Consider the following 10,615-nt stretch of genomic DNA (forward strand, 5'->3'; position numbering starts at 1 on the left):
GAGCATGCCACTGCAATCCAGCCAGGGTGATGGGGTGAGTCTCTGACTTAAAAACTATAAAAAAGAAAGGGTGAAGTCAAAATGGAGTGTCTTAGCTAGAAAACAGACATGTTAATAATACTTAAGCTTTGTCATACTTTGCAGTCTGTTCCACCCCCGCTTCCTAATCATTAGCCAAGGACAGAACCAGCTTTCTGGAGGTAGCTGTTGGTAATTGCTTTGCATCTCCCAAGTATGTCTCATATTGATTACTTCTATTTTAGGCCTTTGTTTTCCAGCTCTACAGGACCAAGTTGACCTAACTGAAATCCACTTTTCGTGACTGTTCATTAGCCCATAAGAGGCTGAAGGTCCTGGAGTCACGGGAATGGTTGCCAAGACAACGTTAAGGGCTGGTTGTCTTGACATTAGACACAAGACTGGTGTTATCAGTACTCAGGAATGCAGCTGCTGGAGAGCTTTCTTTTTTTCCCTTTACTTTGTCTCCTAAGACCTTTAAATGACTTCCTTCTTCAAACCCGCTTACCACACTGTCTCTTCGTGTCAGTCCCACTCTCTTTTGAGAATAAACTCTTTTGCTTTATTCCTATGGCACTGGCCCACTTTGCCTCAGTTCACCCTAACACTTTTTTTTTTTTAAGTCAGGGCTCACTCTGATGCTCAGGTTGAAGTGCAGTGGCATAGTCATGGCTCACTACAGCCTTGACCTCCTGGGCTCAGGCAATCCTTTCTCCTCAGCCTCCTGGCTGAATAGCTAGGACTCTAGGCTCATACCACCACACCGGCAAGTTTCTTAATTTTTTTTAGAGACAAGGTATCACTGTGCTGCACAGGCTGGTCTCAAGTTCCTCAGCTTAAGCGATCCTCCCACCTTGGCCTCCCCCACGTGTTGGGATTACAGGCATGAGCCACCACACCTAGTCAATCACTTTCTTCATAGCACTTACCCTCTTTCTCAAGATAGCTTGTTTATATGGCTAGTGTCTCTGCCCTCCCCAATGATGAAGCTCCATGAAAGCAGGTTCCTTGCCTATGTTGTTCACTGCTCAACTCTCAGCCCCAGCAGAGAGCAGGTGCTCATGGAGCACTTGACTAACTCCATACCCATGTCCCTAGGGTTCTTCCTCTTGTGCTGAAACTGTGGTGGCGTTCCACCACCCCATGATGAAACCCCATCCCAGAGAGTTCTGTGGGCAGCCACTCCATAGCCCTCTAAATTTGTCTTCCAGTGAAGGGCCAAAATGGGATGCACATTTTATTTCCCTCATTGTGGAAAACTTGAAATTTTGAGAAGAGTAAAATAATAGTACACTGAAAGTCTGATTACTCTGCATCAAATGTTAAGATTTTCCATATACTTTTAAAAAATGGAATTGTTTGAAAGTTGTAGACACAATGACAATTCATCCCTAAATGCTTCAGCATGTGCCTCTGAAGAACGCTGTCATCACATCTGGCGTCAACAGCAGCAGAAACGTCCCCAAAAGCTCTGTGATTTTTCTATGAAAAAGGTACAGACAGTAGAAAATGAAAATCTGGATGTTTCCCCCCAAAGATGTTTTTTCCTCCCCTGGGAGTGGAGGAAGAGAAATTTAGAGTCAGATAATGGGCATGTTTCGATGCAAAATGTGAACTATAAGATGGCCTTGTATGGTTTAAGTGAACCCAGGCAGAAGAATGCTTGGTCTATCATGCTTCTCTCTGCAAGATAAAGCAGCAGTAAGAGGCAATAGGGACAAGTAATACTCAGAGTAATTATTAGCAAAATAAATCAATGCTGAGTGCTCACATGTGAGGCAGCCCGCCGAGAACCATCATTTCAATGTTCACGGGGTAAGTACTATTATTAATGCCATTTTCCAGACGAAGAAAAGCACAGAAAGGAATTGCTCGCCCAAGGTCTGAGGTGGATAGGTGGCAGGGCCAGGGTTCCCACCAGGGCATGTGCCCCTGATGGCTGGCTCTTAGCCATGCCCTGCCCAACCTCCTGGTTGGAGAAAACAAGCTGAGCAGAGACGAGTCAGCTGGCAGGCTTGACTGCGCTTCTGAGATGTGTGTGTGTGGGCTGGGCCTGGGCCATGTCTAAAAAGACTGGTAGATGGTCCCCCACATGGCACACAACTTTTCCTGAACGTCCAGCGTGGCTCAGCACAAAATTTACAGCTTATTCTCAATGCCTGCTTTCCTTCTGAGTGGAGTTTTGGAATCAGAGGGTGCCTTCATGTTCAGCTCACAGTAACAACCTTGGACACCGAGTCTCTGATGGGAATGCTGTGTAGACAGAGTTGTATACCTGTTGCTCCAACTCATTACTAGGGTAACTGGTGCGTTCCAGGGGACTGTACTAGGCGAGGACTCCTGGGAGCTGGCACTTGGCTTTCCCTGTCTTTGCCTGCACACTTTTCTTTCTGCTGACACTGCTATATCTTTGGGCACTAATAAGCTGTAGCAGTGAGTACCGCAGGCTGGTCCTCCTAGTGAATGCTGGAACCTGGGAGGTGGTCCTGGGGACCTGACACAGAGGCCAGTAAGAGGTAACCGCCCTCCCCACCTCCCTTGGCTTTATCAGCCTCACCGAGAGGGACCATGAACTGTGTGTTCGGCTGAGGTGGAGCACATGGTCAGTAGCTGGAGCGCGGCCTCCCAGCCCCTCAGTGTGGAATCTTGAGCCACACTCCATTCCTGTGGTGCTCTCACTGGAAAGGAGGGGTGGGGTCCCCTGCAGTTGAGCCACGGTCCAGGAGGGGTCCCTGTTTCGCACCGAGTACCATGCAGGTCACACAACACTAGGGATACCTGACTTGCCTGCCTGGGGTTGGGGTGGGAGAATGTGGGCACAGGGGTCCTTTGGGTGTGGCAGACCAGAGTCATGGCCTCCAAAAGACGTCCACATCCTAGTCCCCAGAACTGATGGATATGGCACCTTACATGGCAAAAGGGACTCTGCAGACGTGACTAAATTAAGACTCATAGGGTGGGAGGATTATCCCTGAGAGAGACTGGAAAAAACACAAATGGTTTTCCTCCCTCTCACACCACAGCAATCAACAGACTTCTGGGCCCCAACGTGTGAGGAATTTCCCCACACACCAGGTAAGCAGTCACCTCTGCAGCAGACACCAGCTGGGTGGATGCTATCTGCCTGGAGACTGGGCTAGCTCCTACAGGACGAGGGCTCAGGACCAAAGGCTGTCCCCTCTCCCCCAGACATCCCAAGTCCAGACCGCTGGAACTCCTTACCAGCAGGCTTCAAGGTGGGGCTCCCATGACTCTCTTTCTGGGTTCACAGAACTCAGGGACATACTTATGCTTACTGGTTTATTAAAAAATACATTACAGAGGATACAGATGAAGAGATGCATAGGGCGGAGCATGGGGAAAGGGTGTGCCAACCTCCAGAAACTCCACATGTTCAGTGACCCAGAGCTCTCTGGAAACCCTATCCTCTTGGGTTTTACGGAAGCTTCATTATGTAGGCATGACTGATTACACCATTGGCCACTGGTTGTAACTCAATCTTCAGCCCCTCTACCCTCCCTGGAGGTTGACGGATGGTACCGAAAGTCCCCCCTTCTAACCCTGCCTTGGTCTTTCTGGTAACCAGCCCCATCCAGGCCTACTGAGGGGCTGCCAGCCACCCGTCATCTCATGAGCACCCAAAGAGACACACTGCTCTGAAGATTCTCAAGATTTTAGGAGTTGTGTGCCAGGAAAGGGGGTTGAAGCCTAAACGATATCAAAATCCTGGATTATCCAGGCGGGCCTGATATAATTACAAGGATCCTCATATGAGAAACTAGGAAGGTCAGAATCAGAGGTGTGGAGCCTAGAAGACTCTGTGTCATGCTACTGGCTCTGCAGGAAGGGAAGGGAGGCACCCGCAGCCACTTCACACTCCTGCCTTTCAGAACTGAAGAGAATAATGGGCGTAGCCCGAAGCCATTAAGTCTGTGGCAGTTTGTCAGCAGCCATAGGACAGGAACACAGTGATCCTCAAGTCATTTCCTTCCAGTCTCAATAAATGGGCTCCATTTGCTTCGTCAGTGACCTGGTGCTGAAGAAATGTATAATTTGGGGGAATCTTGGAGATGAGCTAGGGTGAGACGAAATGGTCAGGAGGTGATCACTGAAGCTGTGAGGTCCCTTCAAGAGGCAGAGAGGAGACCCAGGACACCAGCTGTGCCTCACACACATACACACTCATGGTCTAGAGACCGAGGAAGTGCAGAGGTTAGCCAGGCTTAGAGGAAAGGGCCAGGTAGCCTTGAGTGATGGTAAACGCAGCCCTCTGGAGTCAGACCACCTGGGGGTAACAGTGTTCTTACTAGCTGTGCTACCTTGGGCAAGTCACTGAACCTCTCTGTGCTGCAGTTTCCTTACCTCTCAAATGGTCACAATGCAGAACCTACTTCTGCAGCTGGAAGAATGACGAGCCAAATTCTGGCCCCATGACTCCCCTCCCCTATGCTGGTACCTCCCTGCTAGGCCCCAGGGGTGGGGGTGGGGGGGTAGCCACAGCTCCGCCTCAGTTCCTCACTACCTACACTCTGCGCAAAACTCACCTTCTCAGCCAGCCTCACCCCAACCACTCCATTCACGAGGCAACCTGCCCCAGTTCTACCTCCCCTCACGCTGGTCTCCACTTACCTGGCTAGATATTTTCTTTACCTCAGCTCTTACCACAATCTAACATGCTAACCGAATTTGCCTATGCACTGTCTTCTGCATATCCCAAGGACAGGACTCTCTGGACCGCCATGCTTTGGGACTGCCTACAGAATGTGGAAGGGGCTTGTCAACTGTCTGCTAACTGAATGGTCCCACAGTAAACTTTAACTCTTCTTACCACCACTTCTTCAAGGAGCCTTCCTGGACCCCTCAGGTTTGGGTAGGTGCTTCTTCCACATGCACCAGACACTGCTTCTTTACACGGGAAACACAATCTACTGTTACCACACTTGCCTTCTGGTGTTCCTCTTGTCCTCCACTGGACACTGGAGTTGGCCAACGTTCTCGTGTGTGTAGCTGTGTGACCCCGGGCAAGTTCCTGAACTCTGTTGGGCCATCGCCTCCCTCCATGACATCTGCAAAGGGAGGACGAAAGGCTGCTGCTTGAGGATGAGCTGTCTGAGTCAGTGCTCCACTAAGGTACGCTGCATTCAACCACTGCTGTGGGTGTTTCGAGTGCCAGGTAGGGCCAGTTATAAAGGCTGTGAGTTTGGAAAAAGGTTATGTTTACCATCCTTTGTCCACATGCTCTATGAACCTGCCCAGGGGTGTGTGCTCAGTATGCTAGTAGCAATATCACCTCCTCAGCTAGTAATGATGATGAGAATGAAGAGTGTGCTGGGTACTTTAGAGTGTAACACTCTCCTCTACCTTTCAAGGAAACTAACTGTGAAGGGCCCACATCTTTCATCTTGAGGATGAGGGAAGATGACCTGCCTGTCATCAAAGAGCTTTAACTTACAGAGCTTGGATTTGAGCCCCTATCCCCAGGCAGCACAAACTGCTCTCCTCACATAGCACAGGAGTTGCCGTGCTCCCTGGCAGGGTTCAAGAGGGGACAGTGTGGTGAGCTGCTTCCCGAAACACCCCCATTGTTATGTTCCTCTTTATTTATCAGCGTGGCTACGGGACTTGGGGAAAACATGAACACACCATGCTAAGGCTGAGGAGCTGAGGCTCAGTGACAAACTGAGTTGGCCTGGCCTTCAAAGATCTGATTGCTCTGAGCAAGGCTTCCCTCATGCAGAAATGGAGACTGAATGGCCAGCCCTGAATCCTGGACACACGAATTCTGGGTTCTGTGTTAGACCCCACAGCAGTGGTGTGCTGGGGAATGGGGTGATGTGTAGTGTGTGCCAACTCCCATGGTGTAAACGTTCCCACCACTGCTGACTGTAAACTACCAAATTGATGTCACTTGGCATGTGTGTCTACCTTTATGGTCTGAGATGTATCTCAGGCAGCTGCCCCATAACAGAAAACTCTCTTAAGAGATTTCTTGTTTTGAAACATCTATGTTAACTTTTGCACAGTACTTCATTATCAATTTGAGTTTGTGTTAATATAAAAATCATGATTTAAATGATTTACCAGATACGCGTTATCACTGAACTTCCCCCTCCAATTACTCAGGTAAAACGGATTGCTCCAGGAGGTTGTAATGCCTTCATCACGCAGTTCTCACAGCTGTTTGCACGCAGCCACGCACTCCAAATTTGAGAGGCATGATTCTTGTCCACAAAATAATTGTCTCCAAGGAACTCAGCACTGCTGGAGAGGAAAGAACTGCAGTTTGATATTAGATAATTCTGGACTCAAAGCTTGCCTTTGCCAATTACTGGCTGGGGGAAAGCTACACAAAGTCTCAGTTTGCTAATCTATACAACAGGGTGAAGAAAACCTACCTCACCCTCTGCTGATAAGGACATTTACATGCGATGTCTCCAGTCACTAGCACATGGTAATTGCTTGCCTTCCTCTTCCTTTTTAACTCAGTGTACAGTTGACCCTTGGACAACAAGGATTTGAATTGGGCAGGCCCATTTACATGCAGAATTTTTTGATAAAAGTTACACCAAGTGCGCTTGTTTCTCCTGCCTCCCCTTCCACCTCCTCTACCTCTTCTACCACTGCTCCTCCTGAGAGCAAAACCAGCCCCTCCTCTTCTTCCTCCTTCTTAGTCTACTCAATGTGAAGATGTTGAGGACGAAGACCTCTAAGGTGATGATGCACTTCCACTTAATGAATGGTAAATGTATTTTCTCCTCCTTACGATTTTCCTAACATTTTTTTCTCTAGCTCACTTTATTGTGAGAATACAGTATACGACACGTATGACACATAAAATATGTGTTAACCGACTATGTTATTGGTAAGGTACCAGTAAAGTCAACAGTAGGCTGTTAGCACTTAAAGTTTTTTGGGAGGCAAAAATTATATGTGGATTTTAGACTGCACAGAGTTCAGCACCCATAACTCCCACACTGTTCAAGGGCCAACTGTATGCCAAGCATCTAGGAGACCACTAAAAAGGCGCAGGTTAGAGTTCTCATCCAGTGCTTGAAGGAAAGAAAACGATACATCCTCAAAAAAAGGGCAACTTGGCATTGTCTCTGAGATTGAAGATACACATAAGCTTTATCCCAGCAATGTTGTTTCTGGTATGCTGGTATGTGACTTCAGACATCCCTACCCGTGTGCAAAATGAGAGAGGTACAAAGATATCTGCTGTGGCAGTGTTTGTAGAAAAAGGCAGTACAGTTCTTTGGGGAAAGGTGTGTGCCTGGGGCCAGACTGTCCGGGTTCCACTTCTAACGGCCACCTGTTGTCTGTGTGACCTTAGATACTCTACTTATCCTTTCTGGGCTTCAGCTTCTTCATCTGCAAGATGGGCAAATGACAGTAATGACTTCACGAGGTTGTGGTGAAGATTAAATGAGCTAAGGCAAGTAACACTCTTAGAGGAGCACTAGAAAGTAGGGTCCATGTTAAACAAATGTTAGTTATTTTTTTATTACTTTCAAGAGGTCAGAAACAAACTAACTGCCCCTCAGTAGGAAAATGGCAATGTGAACATTACATGAATACCATATAGATTACATGAGATACCATTATATGAGATACCCTGTAGACCTTAAAAAGAACAAGGTAAGTACCACGTTAGTGTTTCCTAAATGATAATGATGTTGCCCCAGGAGACACCTATAATGTCTGGGTACATCTGTGGTTGTCACACCTGGGAGGTGGGAGTGCTTCTGGCATCTAGTGAGTGGAGGTCAGGAACACTGCTCAACATCCTACAGTGCACAGGATGGTCCGCTAAAGCAACGAGTCACCTGGCTCAAAATGTCAACAGCACTGAGACTGAGAAATGGCAAGATAAAGTGTCATAAGAGGGAAAGAAACAGCAGAAACCATTTAGGAAAAAACAAAACACGGGATACAAATACATGAGTTTGAAAAGGCTCTGGAAAAATAAATGAAAAGTTGGTAACAGTGACTTGTCCCTGAATAAAGGAATTGGGTGACATATGTTGGAAAGAAAATGCAAAACTCACTTTTCCCTCTCTATGCTTTGGCATTTTGTGTTATGAACACACAATTATCTCTTCAAGACAACAAACAGAATATAATTTTAAAAGGCTGACTCTCATATACCACATCAGGGCAGGGTTGTAAACCTGGTCTGTTGTCTGAGTCCCAGCTGATAGATGGGAAAGGGCAAAGGATGGCTAGAATCTGCATGGGAACACGCTTCAAAGAGCTACTGGACAATGGCCACGCCTCCCCTCAGGGGCAAACAACCAGTGATTCTCAACCAGGGTGATCTTGCCTCTCAGGAGCACCAGACAACGCTGGGGACATTTTTGCTTGTCACAACCAAGAGGGGGTGGTGTGCCACTGGCATTGCGTGGGCAGAGTCCAAGGTTGCTGCTCTTCATCTTAAAATACATAGGATACCCCCCTCCCGCCTCCCAACAACAAAAAATATCTGGCCCCAAATGTCCATAGTGCTGAGGTTGATAAATCCTGGTCTGGACGGAGACTTTCCAGATCCCTGGGTTATAGGGAAATGCTCCTTAGTCCCTGCCACTTCCTGATCTAGACTTTGGAGTTGTTTTTTTTTTAGTTAGTTTGTTTGTTTTTTACCTCTGAATGTAAAATATTTACTCTGGGCTTTTGTGTTCTAATTGTGAATTTTATTCTCTGGGTGTGGGTCCCTGCAGTTATTATGGTAATAGCAAAACAGTCACCATTTATATGTTACTGCCCTGTGCCAGGCACTATTCTACTTAATGCTCACAATAAGCCCAAGGTTGGTTCTGTAATTACCCATTTTGCAGGTAAACTGAGTGGATTTAAGTAAGCCTTCCGAGTCACACAACCAGAGAGTATGGATCCAGGAGTCAACACCAGGCAGTGGGGCCCCAGAGTCTATGCTCTTAATCCCTCAAGCCACCCTGGTAAGGAAGCAGACATAACCACATGCAGCCTCAGGGCCGAGGCAAGGGTGGGTGCCCCTCAAATGCACACGCATGCAGAAACAGTACAGGTGCTTGGCTACTGGGGGCACCACCACTCAGCTGGGAGATGGTCACATCCTCTGTGACGGGGACAAAGGTTGTCCAGTCCCAAGTTCAGAGATGCAAACCCCTCTGAGATTTACCACTGCACACCTACCTCTGAATGGGGTCAGAGATACACCACCACCAGCACTTCAAACAATAGCTACACAAGTGCTTACTACGTGCTGAGCTCTGTGCAGGCTGTTTCAGCTATGCTATCCCATGTAGTCTTCCCAATAACGTCCATATAGGTGCTACTAATATTCTGTTTTACCCAAGAAAAAAGTCCTGCGCAATCGTTCAGTTTCTCAGTTTTCCAGAATAGTCACTCAGAATTCTCCCTACAAGGACCTTGTTTCCATAGTTACCGTGGGATTAAACATACGTCAGCATGGCACAATCACAGTCACATGCTGCAGCATGCTCACATCCCGCAGTGCCTCTGACACTGGGTGGCACGCAGACACCCACTCAAATAACCGTCATCCCAGACTATGATAAACGGCCACACTAGTCACACACGCGCACGCCCGCATGCGCGCTCCAACCACAGAAAGCTCTGGAGCCACATTCGCACGCCCACCTCCAGTTCACTACAGGTGCTACTGCTTTCTTCCCACAGATGACGCAGTGGCATATTCCTGGTCCTGAGACTCAGCTCCCTTCACCACACAGGCCAACTCTGAGGCACAAACATGCAGGGAGCCACCGGCTCACCCCCCCCTCCACAATCACACTCAGACACACAACCCCACGCGAGCAACAGGTGCGAGAAACGCCACAGAGAGTCACCGGGCAGAGCTGCAGGAACGCACATCCACACAGGGGCACGAGCACACGCGGTCACAGGTGCAAAGCCCCAGGATCGCGGGAAGTACCCCTGGGGAGTCGCAGGTGCAAAGCCCCAGACTGGCAGGAAATACCCCCACAGGGAGTCTCAGTGGCACATGTGCCTGCAGTCACAGGGGCAAAACCCGAGGGTCCCAGGAAATACCCCCACGGGGAATCACAGGCGCAAAACCCCAGAGGCAGAAAATACCCCCGGGAGTGGGGGGAGTCACAAGTGGAAAACCCCAGGGTAGCAAGAAATGCCCCCGGAGTAACAGGTGAAAAACCCCAGAGTGGCAGGAAACACCCCCACGGGAGTCACTGGGGCAAAACCTGAGTGTCAAGAAATACCCCTCGGGGAGTCACAGGTGCAAAACCCCAGAGTAGCAGAAAATACCTCCGGGGGTGGGGGAGTCACAAGTGGAAAAGTCCAGGGTAGGAGGAAATACCCCCAGAGGAGTCACAGGTGCAAAACCCCAGAGTGCAGGAAACACCCCCACGGGAGTCACAGGGGCAAAACCCGAGGGTACCAGGAAGTACCCCTGGGGAGTCGCAGGTGCAAAACCCCAGGGTCGCAGGACGTCCTCCCGGGGAAGGCACAGACGCGGCAGCCCGCCCGAGCCGGGACCCACAGGTCCGCGCCCTCCCGGCGCAGAAGCGCCCGCGGTCGCGGAGCCCCATGGCCGTGGCCCTCACCTCGCTCCTTGCGGTCG

The 10,615-nt window shown here is 49.1% G+C and overlaps 1 protein-coding gene across 2 annotated transcripts in view; it reads right to left on the reverse strand.

Annotated features, from left to right (window-relative positions):
* The window catches only part of ZNF667 (zinc finger protein 667), a 33,081-nt gene extending 22,466 nt beyond the window's left edge, over positions 1 to 10,615 (reverse strand). The window contains exon 1 of one of the 2 annotated variants that reach the window (XM_008068849.2): positions 10,599 to 10,615. The gene's annotated coding sequence lies outside the window, so the exon portion shown is untranslated. Of the gene's footprint in view, positions 1 to 6,099; positions 6,275 to 10,598 lie in introns of those variants that run through there. The other variant, XM_008068848.2, reaches the window with a different exon arrangement.

Source organism: Carlito syrichta, unplaced genomic scaffold, assembly GCF_000164805.1.
Source record: "Carlito syrichta isolate Samal-C Ts95f unplaced genomic scaffold, Tarsius_syrichta-2.0.1 Scaffold311599, whole genome shotgun sequence".
In the NCBI taxonomy this organism is placed as follows: Eukaryota; Metazoa; Chordata; class Mammalia; order Primates; family Tarsiidae; genus Carlito; species Carlito syrichta.